This window comes from Melozone crissalis, unplaced genomic scaffold (assembly GCF_028551555.1).
Source record: "Melozone crissalis strain CALT ecotype California unplaced genomic scaffold, PUWL_Pcris_2 ptg000027l_1, whole genome shotgun sequence".
NCBI lineage: Eukaryota > Metazoa > Chordata > Aves > Passeriformes > Passerellidae > Melozone > Melozone crissalis.
This window is the reverse complement of record NW_026535805.1, coordinates 2,416,956-2,432,500: the sequence shown is the minus strand read 5'-3', so window position 1 is coordinate 2,432,500 and position 15,545 is coordinate 2,416,956.

Here is a 15,545-nt window from a genome sequence, read left to right as displayed (position 1 = left end):
AACTACCCAGTAGTCAACTTCAAATTTCCACAGTAGGACCCAAGACAGAAGACGTGTTGAACTGTAAATTAACTCACTTATTTTTAGGTCAGGAGGAAGATGCAGAGGATGGCCTGGGTATATTATCATTGCCTCCATTACAGATGAATAGAGCCATCAATCCTGCTTTTTCTGTGGAAATTAAATAACTTGGAAGGGATGAGGGTTTCATGTGGTGTATGTAAGGGTGTAGGATATCCTGTAAGGAGCGAGTAGGAAGACGTGACAAAACGCAGAAGATAAAGGTATGGCTGAGAAGGTGATTGTTCAAGAGTCAGGATAAATAACACAAGTACCTGAAGGTCACTGCAGAGCAAAAACTCAGTGGAAATTACTGGTTTAAAAGAACTGTGTGTCTAAATCATCACATTGGTATATCCACATCACAAATCAATTGATTCAGTGAGTTTCATTGTCATGCAGCTGAAGTAAAATATTCTCTGTTCACACCTCTTCTATTGTGGAAAAGAAGGAAATACTGCTGGGGAAATAGGAACAATACCAAAAGAAGTGGTCAATAAATTCAGAGTGACTGAGCAGATTGGATGATTGAAGAACCTGGTAATGGTATGTGGAACATTTCTTTTGTCAGTCGCTGATGCAAACCTGGATCAGGTCGAGAATGACAAAAACTGGTGACCATATGAGAAATGAGTCAGAGCTGTTGGTATTCATGTTAGCGAAAATGCCGCAATGATTGACAATAATTGGAACTCTTGTTAACATTATCAGCAGAGAGGGAAGCCATGGTCTAAGCAGACATAAAGGTTGATTGCTCCTCTCCTCTGAAAGCAGAAAAAGCCCTGTTAAATAATAGACAAGGCAGACACTTGTGACTGTCTCTGCTCACCTTACAAAGAAGCTTGCCCAGGTTTTTTTGCAGTCTATCCTGCACCTTTACGTAGCCCAATAATAATTTTAACTTAGGGATGCAAAGAAAAATTAGGGCGCCTCAGAAGTGAGTACATCAAGCATTATGAAGAAATCGCTCTCTTGCTCTTACTCCTTAGGAAGGTAGAAACTTCCAGTGCCTTCTTGGCTCTCATCTGAAGAACTGAAAAAAGTAACCTTTCATATCTATTCCTTCAAAACTCTTACTTTGAAAACCTGTTGTTTGAAATGTTTGAAAAGTATTGGAATCTTCCACTTGATGAACGTATTACCAGTAATTACTGTCAAATTTGAGTATCTTCTAAAAACCTTCTCTTTTCCTGCTTTATGCTGTAAGGCCATTGTGCAAGAAAATGATTCAATACATGATGGAAACTGTAAATCAAACTTTAAATAAAACATGTGCCACTGAAGATCTGACAGATGGGGAAAATATATTGGAAGCTTGACTTCCATTGACATTTGACCCTTTTCTTCTACACTGAAAATGAAGATGTCCAGATATTTAGTTTTTTAACTGCACGATCTTTCTCAGCTCTTGCCATCAGGAGAATTGGTGTTAACAACAGTATTTCAAACATTTAAGAGGAAAATATTACTTTTGTAGTAGATAGGAACTCTTTTAAATTCAGACATAGGTCTTGAACCAGAGCTGAGTTTGTTTTAGTCCCATTATCCATCAAACACACTGACACATTTTTGTTTTAAGGGCCACTTGACTTTTACTAGCATTTTGCAAGAAAAAAGCCAGCATTCCTTTCTTCTATAAAATATGCTCTGATGGCCTAAGTTATGGTTCTGTCCGCTGTCCAAGCATGTCTGAAATGGCACTTTGTCCATGGCCGAGTGTCTCTTCAATCCTGCTTTGTGCTGTCACAGCAGGAACAGGGGCTGAGTGTACAAGGTTTAGGTGAATTTGCTACTGGCAGCAAACTCAGCGATACCAGGCCAGCTTCCTTCCACTTCACAGAGATGTTCACAAGGACCACTCCCCGTTCTCTGGGGTGGCAGCATTTTACAGTTTCTTCATGGCTTTACACACTTCTCAAAGAGGTACAAGGTGGTGACTCCCACACCACACCAAACATCTTCAACTTGTTCCTACCATTGCAGATGATGTAAAACTGTAACATATTGAAAAGGTCTTCTGCATGGACAAAGTGATATGTTAAAAAGAGAGGGAGGAACATAAGGAGTCAAAGTGTCACTGCAGTGAAACAGAGACCAGAGTCTGATTTCTGTTATAGCAGTACAAAGTGGGAGACCATACAAGTCAGAGGATACATTGTGGAGCTCGAAGAATCAGCACCACAAGGAACAAAAATGAACATAATCCAAGAACAAAAAACTCCAAAGAGATATCAAAAGTTATCTAAACATACAAACAAACAAAAAATAGAAAAGAGATCATACTTTTTTTTGCAGTAAAATGCATGGTCTTAGTCTTACATACAGAATAAAGTATAATAAAAATGGAAGGAGGCAAATCTAAGGACATCCAGAATGATACAGACTCAAGTGTCTTATATATTCAGAAAAGTTAGAAAAAGTAGGTCTATATTGTTTGGAAAGAGGATCTCATGAGAGATTTCAGTGAGATAATGAAACTCTGAAGGAACCAAGGAAGAGACACGCAGCAATGGTATTTGAGCTAGTGTCAAATGCAAGCTCAAGGGGACACAAAATTATGCCAGAAAAGAAAACCTGACAATGAAACTTTCCAGGTAGAAATACCTTATACTAAGAGCAAAGTACAAAAGATTGCAATTACTGCAAATAGCTTAAATACTTTAAAAATGAAAGCAAAACACTTTGGAAAATGATGGTGGATGAAATCAGTATTTCTGAAAATGGAGAGATTAACATAAAAGTTTGAGTTGTGATCTTACTTCAGCTTCATGGGAAGACATGATGCAGAATTAAGTTTTTCTGTTTTAGTTAGATGAGAAATTAACAGTGGATAGGGGAATGTCCTTTGAACTTGGGTTCTCAACACCCCACAACATCACTTCACCTCCAGTGTGCTCCGTCAGGCAATCAAGTCAACACACAGCAACTCAATGAAACATCAGACCAGGAGAATTAATTGCAACATCAATCCCTGGCTGGCCCTTCAGATTCTTCCCTGTTTAAGATTGTCACTTCATTACTCATCTGCTCGCTCCCTCACAGCTTATCCACCCACCACCTTCCCACTCTGGCACCAGCTGGGTCATGGGACCCTCAGTGGGCACTTTCCTCCTCCTCTCCAAGAAGGAAGCGGGCTGTGGTGGCACAGCAGCACACGGCACCAGCACCTTCCCCGAGGTGTGCAACATGACACTGACACCCCTGTCAGAGGGATTGATAGCTGTGAACAACCACCACGTGAGTCCATCACAAACCGGAGCAGGTAGGAGAGGGGAGCCCTCTAGCAAACACCAAACTGCAAAAAAATGAGAGGCAAAAATTGTGTTAAAATGAACATAAGGAAACATCAGTGCCCGAAGGGCAAAAATTCACACAGGATCTCACATCACCCCCAAATGAAGCCATCCTGAGTGTACAATTACTCTGAATACTTCCTGCAGTGAAGCCATCAAGGAAAAACAATGCGTGTATAAAATCAGCAGTGTTTGTTAAAATAAACTTAATCCAAATCAGATTAATCATATTTCAATCAAGTGGCATGACTACAGGTTAGAAGAGTAGGCTGATGGGGACCCTGATTTCTGTATGAATCTTTCTGCCAGCTTTAGAGTACTGACTTTCTACAGAACTGCAGACACCTATGCCTTTGAGGTGATGTTATTACAAGCACTGTTGTCAAGTTTTATAACACTGTAGATATGCCTTCAAATACAAATCTATCCTTAGCTAAAAGTATTCTAACATTTTTATCCCAAAAAAATGTATTTATTGGTATTTCTGGCATCAAAATTAATTACCATGATACACTTGCATATATTGCCTTAACTCCAGGAAGATTATATAGTTCAGGAGTTAGAAATTTGAACTTTTGCATATATAAGTGATGAGAAAAGATAACATTCAACAGAGGATCCATTCAGTACCAGATTTCCAAGAGAAAGTCAGTGTCTCAAGATGTAATGCAAGAAGAGGGCATTTTACATCTAATTAGGCAGGGAAGCCAAGCTGCATGGGTTAAAATTTGCCAGGGATCCCAAGCAAGTGATTTTCTTAACCCCTTAAGGGTTCAAACTGCACTGGGAGGAAAACACAATTGTGCAACGAAGAGGAGAGGAGAAAATGTGTCCTGAACTGGTTTGCCTGCAACAAGGTAGAGATTCCTCTGTGGTCTGCAGGGAGCAGCTGAGCTCCCCAGCTTGCTCTTTGACCACACCCGAAATAAAAACTGAAGGATATTTTGGGGAATAGGAAAACACAACAGCTCAGATAATGTCCCAGGCAGTATATTCATTACAGGCTCATCAGAGTGGATGCCTGCAATAGGAAGATTAAATACCCATTTACCAGCATCAGAGGAGAGTTTGGTTTTATAATGTATTGTCCCCTATTCCCCGTGAGGCTGCTTTGTTTGATAAAATGCTGAGTGTGGTGTAAAAATATCCCTCTCTCTGTAATTTGCACTCCTCTCCATTTAAAGCTATTCTTGCTGCAAACGAGAATTGAAAGCTGCTAAAATTAAGTGGTGTCAGTTCTCAATGACACTTTAATGATAGAGCGCTCAGCAAATGAGATGAGAATGAATTCCAGCTTCTCTGCTAAAGATAGTAACCAGCACTAAACAGTATAATGCTCCAACTGGGCTACACTTCACCTGCTTCATTCATATTTAGTAGAACTGAAATAGGGAAACTATAATTAAAATGCTCATAAAATAAAATAAAGGCAGCTAATTTCTAATAGAGATGGCAGGAAACAACTGAAGCTTGTAAAGTCAAAGCACAGCCCTTCTTTGTCACTTCCCTACAGCCCAGAGGCCACTGACCACAGGGCAGGTGTGGGGCTCTGGAATCTTTCCTCCCTGCAGAAATTGCTGCTCCCTGCAAGTTTGGTGCAAGCCTACTTATCTAACCCAGGCACAAGGAGAATGGATATTGGGAAATCCTGCCCAGTTTTGGGCTAAATGGCACCAGTGACTCATAAAAATCATTCAAGCAAATTAAAACCCCAACATGTAAACACTTTCTGTCTCTCAGTATTACGATAATTGGACCTTCAAGGGCATCCACCCAACCTCCCACACAGATCATCCCCACTGCAAAAATGTGGCTTGTCCACAGCTAAAAATGACAACTTCCAAGCGTGTCAACTGGGTGCTGTCACATCTGTGACCCCCTTATGCCACTTTTGTGTTGCAAAGGTGTTTTATGACAGAACAATAATTCTCTTAAAAAAAGAGAAAAATTCTTTTGCCCGGGGCTTCTGAGCATGGCCCAGCAATGGGAGGTTCTGGTGCAGAGGGAAAGACAAGCACATGAAGTTGGGCACAAAGATCCTGGTGCTGCTCCAAGTTCGTGTGCCTCGGCAGAGCCATCTTTGCCTTTTCTTCTGCCCCATATATCATGGGCTCACAATCTGCATTTACTTTATATTTCTTTCTTCAAACTGCTGTGGAAGAGAAGTAGATTGTTTCCAGCTCTTTACAAAAGTAGAGTTATTTTTGTATAATGCTATGTCATTCAATTGAATAGCCAAGCCTGTCAAGCACATGAATGGAAGATAAATATTAAGGCATGCAAAGCATAAAAAGCATTCATTATGGAAAGAGAAGTACTTATGTACTACAGGAAATTTTTAGTGGACTTTATGAAACTTTCATGTAACAAGGTGATTTAAGGTTTCAAAATTCACTGCAAAATTCACTTGCAGAATATTCCATATGACTAGAATGGAGATAGGGCCATTTGAGATGAATGACAACATAATCTTTACACCTCATATTAATATTAGGTTTTCTTTACAAATAAAATATATTTGATGGATAAATGATGCTTCAAATACTGTACAAAGTCTTCAAATAATATACTAGCCCTATTTCCCCACCCTTATCTGGATGAAACCAGACTGAATTTTTACCTACAAATTCTTCTTTTGATGTATTCTAACAAATAATGCACTGCAGGGAATTCTACATTTCTCAATTTCACATGGCAAAAGGAAAAAAAAAAGCTTTTGCACTTACATAACAGAACATGTGCCGAGCTGTGTACGTGTCTAGGAGCTGTAAACTGGTGGCCTAATGGGCTGAGGGCAGGTGAAATGGTCGTGCCTGAATGAGAACAGTAATTCCACACATATCTCTGTGTTTCTTCCCATAAAAGGTTCCCATACTGGCTGTAAAAGCACCAACTTGACAGCAACTGTCAAAAGCTTCTTAAAATGGGCAGTCTCGACTGTTCTTGCCACTGTTTGCAGATCAGACAGCATCGTGTCCATGGTTTTTACACAATATGTTTTGTGTGTCTGCTGTTACGTACACAGCTCAAAACTGTGTCTGAATTCCTCCTGCAAGGATTGTGTGACTTTGGGCAGTCTTCATTCTGGTGCAGGCAGTTCACAAACCTCCCATCCTGCCTTCCTCCCTTCCTAGCTCAGCTTTCCTTCAGGGAAAGAGGTTTTTGTGGTTTTATGGCATAGCCAAGGGAGACAGGAGAAAGCTTCAACTGTTGCATGGCAGTTACCTTTGAGTATGTCTTTCTCTGGTAGGGGAAAACAAAGGTAACAAAAGGTTCAATTACCACTTCTGCTATTAATTTAGCAAGGAAAAGAAAAAAAAAAGATTTATTATTGTGATATTTAGATTATGATTACATATCCAGTCTTGCACTTCAGGGTTCAGACTTACATGGGAACATGAAGTGTGGGATGACAGCTCCAGATCACCAATCACCCCAGCTAAACTGATAAGGAAATTGTGTGAAGATAAATGCATGCACACCAAGACGTGGTGTCTGTTCCTGTTGTTTGTGGGACCAAGGAGGCAGAATAGGGATGAAGCACATCCCCACACCAGCAGTTTAAGCCTTTCTGGCGTTTTTTCAGCCCCGCATTGGTCCTCTGGTTGTGTCCAAGAGCTGAAGTGTCCCTTCACCCACTGGGAGGTGTGGAGGAAGGCAGCAGCTTGCTGGCACTGGGAGTAAGAGAAGTTGGTATGGGCTGAATGAAAAACAAGTGATTGCTTTCCTTTCTCAGAAGATCCCAGCCTGGGAATGGGAGGTAGGAGGGAAAGGGCACTCTGGAGACTACTGTCCTCTGGCAATTGTTTTTGTGCAAGGGGAACTCTGCCTGCTGATGGAAAAGTGGGTCCTGGAGCACATATCTTCCCTGCACACAGCACACACTTCTTTAATCTCCCAGCCAGACCAACATCCTTCAGTTTTCTATCGTGTGAGAGTTACTTACAAATCCTGTGAGATATTGAGCGTCCCCTGCAAGATCCCTTATGAGTGTGAAGCACCTTAGAAAGGTATTAGGGAAAAGAGAATAAAAATATTGCATCAAATAAACAAAAAAACAACATGCTGCCTGCCACCCTTCTCCCCCCCACCCCCCCCCCCAAAAAAAAAAAAAGAAAGAAAGAGAGAGAAGGGAAAAGGAAAAAACCACAAAAACCACCCACCTCTCCCCATCAAAGCAGTTTTCCAGAGCTTAGGAAACAGCAAGACAAAATAAATATTGAGTGAGAAGGAAAAAAGCCAGTATTGCATCAAATACTTGCCCCAGGTCCTACCACAGCCAAAATGAGGTGACATGCAGCCATACATGAGTGGACAACATGTCAGCTGCACAGAGGGTCTCTTCATCGTCACACATGTCCCCTAACTGGCAGTTTACCCCTTCAGACACAATGTTAAGAGACACAGGAAGAATGTTCTCTTTTTGAAAAGTGTCACATAAAGTAGCTTACCAGCCTGGTTGGCAGAAAATCATATTTTCTGATATCTGATGTCACATTTTATTAGATTTAGGATACTATTATCCTACTTACTTAGGGGTTTAAAAGTATCCTTTTTATAGCTAATGCCACAGGTAGAATGTTAAACTATAGACATTTTGCAATAAAGGACTAGACTGTTCCTTATACACATCTGGTATTTTTTTGCCCCAAACAATGCAATAGCTGTTCAGTATTTTTTATCCTTCTTTTTTTTGTATCCTTGCACATTTGTCCTCAGTTCATCCACTAAAGTATGAGTGAATCTGGTTAGAGTCTGCAGAACTCTGGAGCTGAAATTTTTAACTCTTTTAACATATTTTAATGAGTTATGATTATTTAATACATGTAAGATGGTTTAATCTTAACTCCAGGGCTCAAAGCAGCTGTCCTTTCTGTTCAAACAATGGCATTTTCTGTAGTGCTTGGCAGCAGTTTCCACCTGCTAGTAAATAAAATTTACAGTATACATGTTTCAATACTTGATATTATATCAGTTCTGCATCCTCCCTTTGCATTCATGTACTAATGTTTTATCTTGATTTCAGTTATCAGGGGACTTTCAAACAAACCCTATTATTGAATCAAAATCTCTTTAAAGTCTTCAAGCAAGATTTTCACTCTTGGTAGTTGAAGTTTTTCAATTGAGGTTTCAAGTTCTAGACATTTTAATAATATTGTTTACTGAATATAGTCATGCTCCTAATTAAGCAGCAAAATCTGTGCATGTTAAAGGGCAGAATTTGATTCATACCATCAAGAAAATTAATAATTTTTATCAAAGGATAATTATTTCTATTCTAGAGGAAAGACTTATTTGCTTGGGTGGCATTTGCTTTATTTGTGTACATGAGAATTAGCATTATCCACAATTAAACTCTAAATATACCTTTTCTGTATCAGTGTTCCAACGTTTAGTGATCAAACCATAGCTTTTATCCCTAATCAGTCTCTACATCTTTAGTCACTTACCAGAGCAGTAATGTATTGATAATAAAATGTTACTGACAGGTGCCCAGCTGAAGAGGAGATTCTTGGAGAATGGGAAGAAGCAAGCAGAAAAATCCCCAAACATGTGGCACGCTTGCCTTGTTCACACAGCTCTGCTTAAGTGGTGGCTGTTGGGACAATGGAGAGACAGGAAAAGAGAATGCTGATCAAATATTAATATTTACTAATAGTCAACAGCATGAGTTTGACAGGGGTTTTTCAGCTTTCTTTGCATAACAAAAGGAAACAACTCCACAGTAATTCAGGAGTAGGATTCAATTATTGATAAAAGAAAAATGCATTTTATTGTGTATGTTATTAGCTGTTGCAGGCTTTAAAATAAAATATCCAGCAGAAAGTGTGATGCTTTTAGCCAAGAGAAAGAACAAGACACCAATATCACTCTCTTTAATGATTTACAGAACTTCCTCCAAACAGACCTGCAAAACTTCTCATTCCATAGAAAAGAAACACTTAGGTCAAGAACTCTACATATAAAATAAGAGACCTTCAAAGAAAATTGAGACATGACTTTAGGAGCTCTGCAGCTGAGTAGGAAAGTCCCTCTCAGCACCAAACTAAGCCAACAAGTCTGTGTGCTCTGGGAGCCACTGTTCTGGGTCAGCCTTGCTCTGATGGCTCAAACACATCGGTGACAATTGAAGATCTCGGGGCACATTTTGCAGCAGGGAGGACACTACCTTCAATTCCCTCAGCAGAGAAAATATATTCCCCTGGTTTTGTTGGGCAAGTCTCCTAAAGCAACCTGGTAGTTGGCACCAAATGATTCCCTAAAGCAGAAGCATTTCTGTAAGAAATTTCCAAACAGACACTTTTTAAGCAATTTATAATCCTTTAGAATAAAAGACCAATTTGAACAAGATCAACACAAAAACTGTGGAATAAAACCCCTCTGTGGGGCTTTGATAAACCACAGAATCACTCTCTGGTTTATCAGGAGAGAGTAGGAATTCATAGACTTTATTTTAATTTTTCCTACTCTCTTTCACAGTCTATCATTCCTTGGGGTAATTCCACTAAGAAACTATCTTGTCACCTGCACTGAAAATGTATTTTTTTCTCTTTTAAGACTGATGTGTCAAACCAATACATCAACTGTGCTACTTATGCTTCTCACACACCATTACAAATATTTTCAATTTTTAAAAGTAAAATATTTTCTGTATTTTCTAAAATTATTCATTCACCCAAACATAGTCAGAATCTCTGTTTCTTTCCTTTTAAAAAAAATCTCTACATTTAGAAATTTTCCACCTTTACTAAGAGTAATTTTGACATTGCTGTAAATTATTTCTCAAAATCACTCTATCTCTTTATTGAAAATAAGGTAACTGGCTTCATATTTATATCTACAACTGACCTTTAGGATTGGTCTCCTTAGTGTACATTTTAGTAGGCATAATTGTGTTGAAATATGAATTAATTTGGCAGTGGTCTTCCCTGCACACCCTGGATTATTTTAAGAAGATGAATGTAACCTTCAGCTGTGTTCTGTGGAGGTTTTGTTCCAGAGCCTTTCACTGTGATCTGAGATTGAAAGCTTACCAATATTTGAAGAATGCCATTGAGCACTAGGCTGTATTTGTTTGTCTCCTGAACTCATTCAATTAAGAAAATAATCCATTATGGAAAATCTTGATTAAAAGTTGGCTTATTCTCCCATTTGATTAAAATTCAGCATTACACTGAATCAATTGTTCAGTACTTCTGTGAAACCTGCATCAGCTGCAGGCAGAAGACAAATTGCTCTGTTGCTCTTGCATCTTACTCACCTTTTCTGTCCTCTGATTATAAAATCTACTGGAGAACAATAAACATGCTCTGATATTGTGGGTTCACTTGGTCCTTGACCCTGTGCTGTGGCAGAGGGAGAGGTACCACGACAGCCCAAGGGGACCTGGGAGTGGAAGGATTTCCTTGGCCAGAGGCTTTAACTGTCCCAGGATGGAGACCGTGGAACAGCTTATTCCTGCCATAAACTTCATGGGCTCCTCAGCCTTCTGAGCCCTGAATAAAATCTTCAGGATTTAGTCCCTTGCATATTTCCACAATGACATCAGCAAACAAGGCTAATCTCGCCTGCCAACAAAATGGTTCTATAACTCCACGCTAAATCCCTAATTAAAAGCGCCACCTCGAAAACTCCGCAACAAACAAAGCAGATGAGGTTGGGCTGCGACCTGACACCCATGGGACTGGAGAGGATGGGCTCTTTATCCCAAAACTTACCTCAAAGTCACTTCTTTCTCCTTGTCTGTGCTCCTCTCCGTCAGAGGTAACTCTGCAGCCACTCAGATCACTGCACGATTTCCGTGGGTGAAGTCCTGGTCTTGGCCAAATCAGGGGCAGAAATCCTGCTGATTTCAATGCAGTCAGGCTGTGCCTTCAAATGTGGCAACAACAACAAAAAAATCAGTAATCAAATACTAGTAGGTTTGCTTTCCAGTGTATTTTAATTTCCAGTTTCCCTGTCCTTTGGCAAATGGGACAGTTTGCAGCAATTAGGAATCTTTACTCAGGAAGATTTTTGGACATCAACAAATGGTTTAAACCATACCACTGTGGTTCTCAATCAAACCTTCATGGAGAAGCTTTTCCAATTTATTCTTACACTGTGATTAATTCTTTTTACTATTTCTGTAAATAAAATTTCCATTTCCCCTGGTTTTCACACAGGGTGGCTTTTGCTAAATATAATTGAACTCTAATATTGAACCAACTAACTTCCAACATTACAGCTCCATCACCAGGATTGATTTTTAATTTTTTTTTGGCTTCCTTATGGGTTTTCTCAAGGTTGAGTATATTACCAGCAAAACATAATGTTAGCTATCCAAACAGTGGTTTATCTTATTATTTGATGAAGACACAAGAGACAATAATTGACAGAAACACTGAAAAAGATCTTGAACTGCTTCAAAATTTTAATGCTTAGTGTCTTCCCTGGCAAAAATAACTTCAGAAGCAGCCCAAAAAATGGCAAGAAAAAGCAGCTTTAGGACAGTCACATATTGGGCATGGATATCTTGAGTCTAATATTACTTTCAGTCACAATTAGTAACTGGAATCAAGTATTTGCAAAATTTAGAGGAAATCCTATTTTGTTACCTGGCTGAGAGGCTGAGGGGTGAGAGTGAAATTAATGTGCATAAATAATGTGGGCAGGTGAAGCTAAGCCTACTGGAAATAGGGTAGTTACTAAAATAACTCCCAGGTCAGTATTTGTGATGAAAACAGACAAGATTTATGGCAAAATAATTCAGTCAAATAATCTGAAGCGGGTCAGAAGCATTTCATTCTAATGCAGTGTTTTAAAATCTATAGACAATGTGCAATTAAATGAAAAGCAAAAGCAAGCCATAGATTTGCTGCTGAAGAGAAGAGAATAAAAGAAAAGGCAAAAGCAAGAGAAAATGTCATCTGGAGAAGATCTCATTTTGGAAACCTACAATATGTTGATTGATAGGACTAGCATTTTTCAAGCTCAGTCACAGCTGAAGTATAAAGCTGTCAGTGCATATGATAATGATGGATGCTCTAAAACATGCAAATAGCATGAAAAATCATTTCTCACATAATTTTGGAGGATGAGAGGAGTTGTGAACTGAGGGGAGAGGGGAGAGTAGGTCAAGCTGAACATTCAGCCGAGAGGAAGAGGCGGCCGCCTCGCCGCTGCTGGAGTTGTTAATTACCATGCAAGTGAAACAATGACTTCTGCTGGCCTCCTGCAAATTTTCCCACAGAATTGTGGCGGTGAGAGGCGCAGGGAGAGGGGCAGAGCCGCAGCTCTGGAGTGAGCACAATAAGGATCTCCCCTGGAACAATCCGCGCCGGGGGAAAGCTGCTCCGCGCTCTGGGGAACGCGCGGCTTTCAGAACGTCCTGCGGGTTCCAGAGGTGACATTTACAGTGCACCATCAATATTGGGGATGTTTCAGTTAATTAGCTATTTTTATTAACGCTGAAGTACTGTAAAACCCAATGTAAGCATCAGGAATGTAAATGAGCACCATGCCCAGGCTGATCCAGCTCCAAGCAGGGAACTGTCACACACTGCCCCCACATTTATTCTGATTTTTCTTTTCTGGACCGAGCAGAGGTTGGTCATGCTTCCAGCTGAGTTTTACCTCTTGTGCATATGCATTGTGCTTGCATGTGCCAAAGTTCACAAGAAGCAACAAAGCTGTAGGTGCAACCTCAAATTTGCTGGATTTATTTTCATTCGTTTTGCAATTTTGAAGAAAATCATATTTGCAACCAACTCCAGTGAAAAACAAATATGCGTTAAGGCTGGTTTTGTGGTTTTTTCTTTCTTAGTTATAATGATGCACCTTGCAGAACCTAAATTTAAAAAACCCATGGCATATTCAATAGAGCATTATTTATATAACGTACCTTGCTTCGGCTCCATGAAATGGAAAAAAACCCACTCAGCTCACATCACTTTGTATTCAAAACCCCTCATTCCTCAGTCCTTATTCCATGTGAACTTTTGACCATGCTTTATTTTCAAAACTCTGCTTCATTCAGCACAGGTCTACACACTACGTCTTCTCCCTACTGGACCTTTCTGCTTAATTTATCCCACCAAAAAAATCCCAGCTTAATATGAGCTTAATATGTGTGTTTCCAAGTCTACCTCCACAATAGCCTTTATGTTCTTCTTTAGTCTTAGGGTTCCTGATAGCATCTCCTTATCATTCCAGACATCCTTCTAAATAAAGACCGTCTGATATTGGGTCTTTAAATATATCTGTATCCTTCCAAAGATTATGTTCATCTCAGTTTTGACAATACAGATATTAGTAATTTTTTTTTAAATGCCATCCTAAATCTTTCACTAAATGGTTTATATTCAGGCTTATCTGTATCTGTGTTAGATTGCAAGCTCTTGGAGGCAAAGACCTCCTCTATTCCTGGTGTGCATACTGCTGAACACACTGTCACACTCCACAAATTGCAAATAATGAGCAATGGCCATGGACCTTATTTTCTACTGCCTTCCATCTTATTGCTATTTACCTTTGCACAAAACAGGTGTCAAAGAGGTGACATTAGCAAGGGCTGTGGTTCTTCAGCAGCTCAGCATGTTTTAAGTTCAAGCCTCATTCATAAAACAGGACAATAACCACAACACTACAGAAAACTTTATCTAAACATTTTATTAACTTACAAATTGAATTTCTCATTGATTTCCAAGACAATCCATTTCATACCACATTTTGTTAAATATTGCTACTGTTTCTGCATAATCAGACTCTGGTATTGCTGTTTCAAACTGCTTTGTTGCAGGTAATTCATGAAAGCAAGGTTTTAAATGAATCTCATCCTGATTCCCCCCCCACCCCTCTGGATTTCATCTTCATTTCAGACTTGGAGCGATAACTTATATTCATGTCCAGATATTCAAAATGCTTTGTATTGTTATTCAGCAGGATTAGGCTCTTTTGGAGATGTTCAAGTTCACATTTCAAATGAAAAATAACTCGTTGCTGATGATGAGTTCATATTTCTCCCTATTCACTGTTACTGTTAAGATTAAAAGGGTCCAAAGGCAGGTGAGGTGAAACAGAAATTTAGCAGAAGTTCTAGAAATCAATGTATATCTAAATTTGTCATGGCCCAAAGGTATCATACTGGACTCAGACCAGCTCAAATAATCCCTACACAGGACAGATTAGGGAGTCTTTTCCCCTTGCCACAATTAAAATGCATGTAACAAAAATTCCCAGGAGCCTTAAGTGAGGCAACTCCCCAGAAAGCAGATGCAAGGACTGCCCAGCATCTAAATTACCAGGCTGAGTTTACAGAACAGAGATGAGAAGTGCTATGGCCAAGTTAGAAAAAAAAAAATAAAAAATCCCAGTCATCTAAAACCTGGACCCCAGCCAACTTTTCCCAATAATGGTAGGTGACAGGCCAGAGCTGATCCAATGTGCATTTTAATTGGTGGCAAGCTCAAGTAACAAGCCATTGCTGTTCATCTGTCAAAGAAAAAAGAAAAAAAAAAAGCCCAAACATGTAGCACTGTGTTTATTTTATTATTAGACTACGTACTACATATATTTTTATGTAAAATGTTTAAAGGTCTTCAGCATTTAACAGGAACAGAAAGGGCATTTTCCCCTACTAATTACTTAATATGTATATCTCCAAAAGAAAAACAAATAGGAACAGATAGCATCTCTGTGGTCTGATGGAGTGAAGGAGACCCTGAGTCATACTTGAAGCAGCCTGATAAATTGATCAGTGACAGCCCACATAGGTAAAAGTTCTCAGAAGAGAAATGGCAACTTTGTGCAATGATACTTTTGCTTCACCTAAACATTGTGAAAATGTGCAATAGCCCAAGCCAGGCTTGTCAGATCAAGGGCCTGCCAGTGATTTGGGAAAGCTTCCTTCTCCTTTCGAGCAGCTTCCCAAGAGTTTAACTGCTTTCCTTCAGGTTTTACTGTAAAGCATGAAAAGTGAGCACTAAAACTCCTAACACCCTCCATTAGCATACAAAGCCCCTTCTTCCTCTTTGTTTTATTTGATTTTTTTTGTGACCTCGATATTAACAAAACAAACCTGATCAGTCTGCAGGGGCTGTGAAGAAGATTGCATTGTTTAAGGGCAGGCTTTTGAAACCAAAAGGACTCCAGCCAATTTCTTATGACCGTGAGGTGGGTATGGTTTCATATGTAGCAGAGTATTCGTGTGCT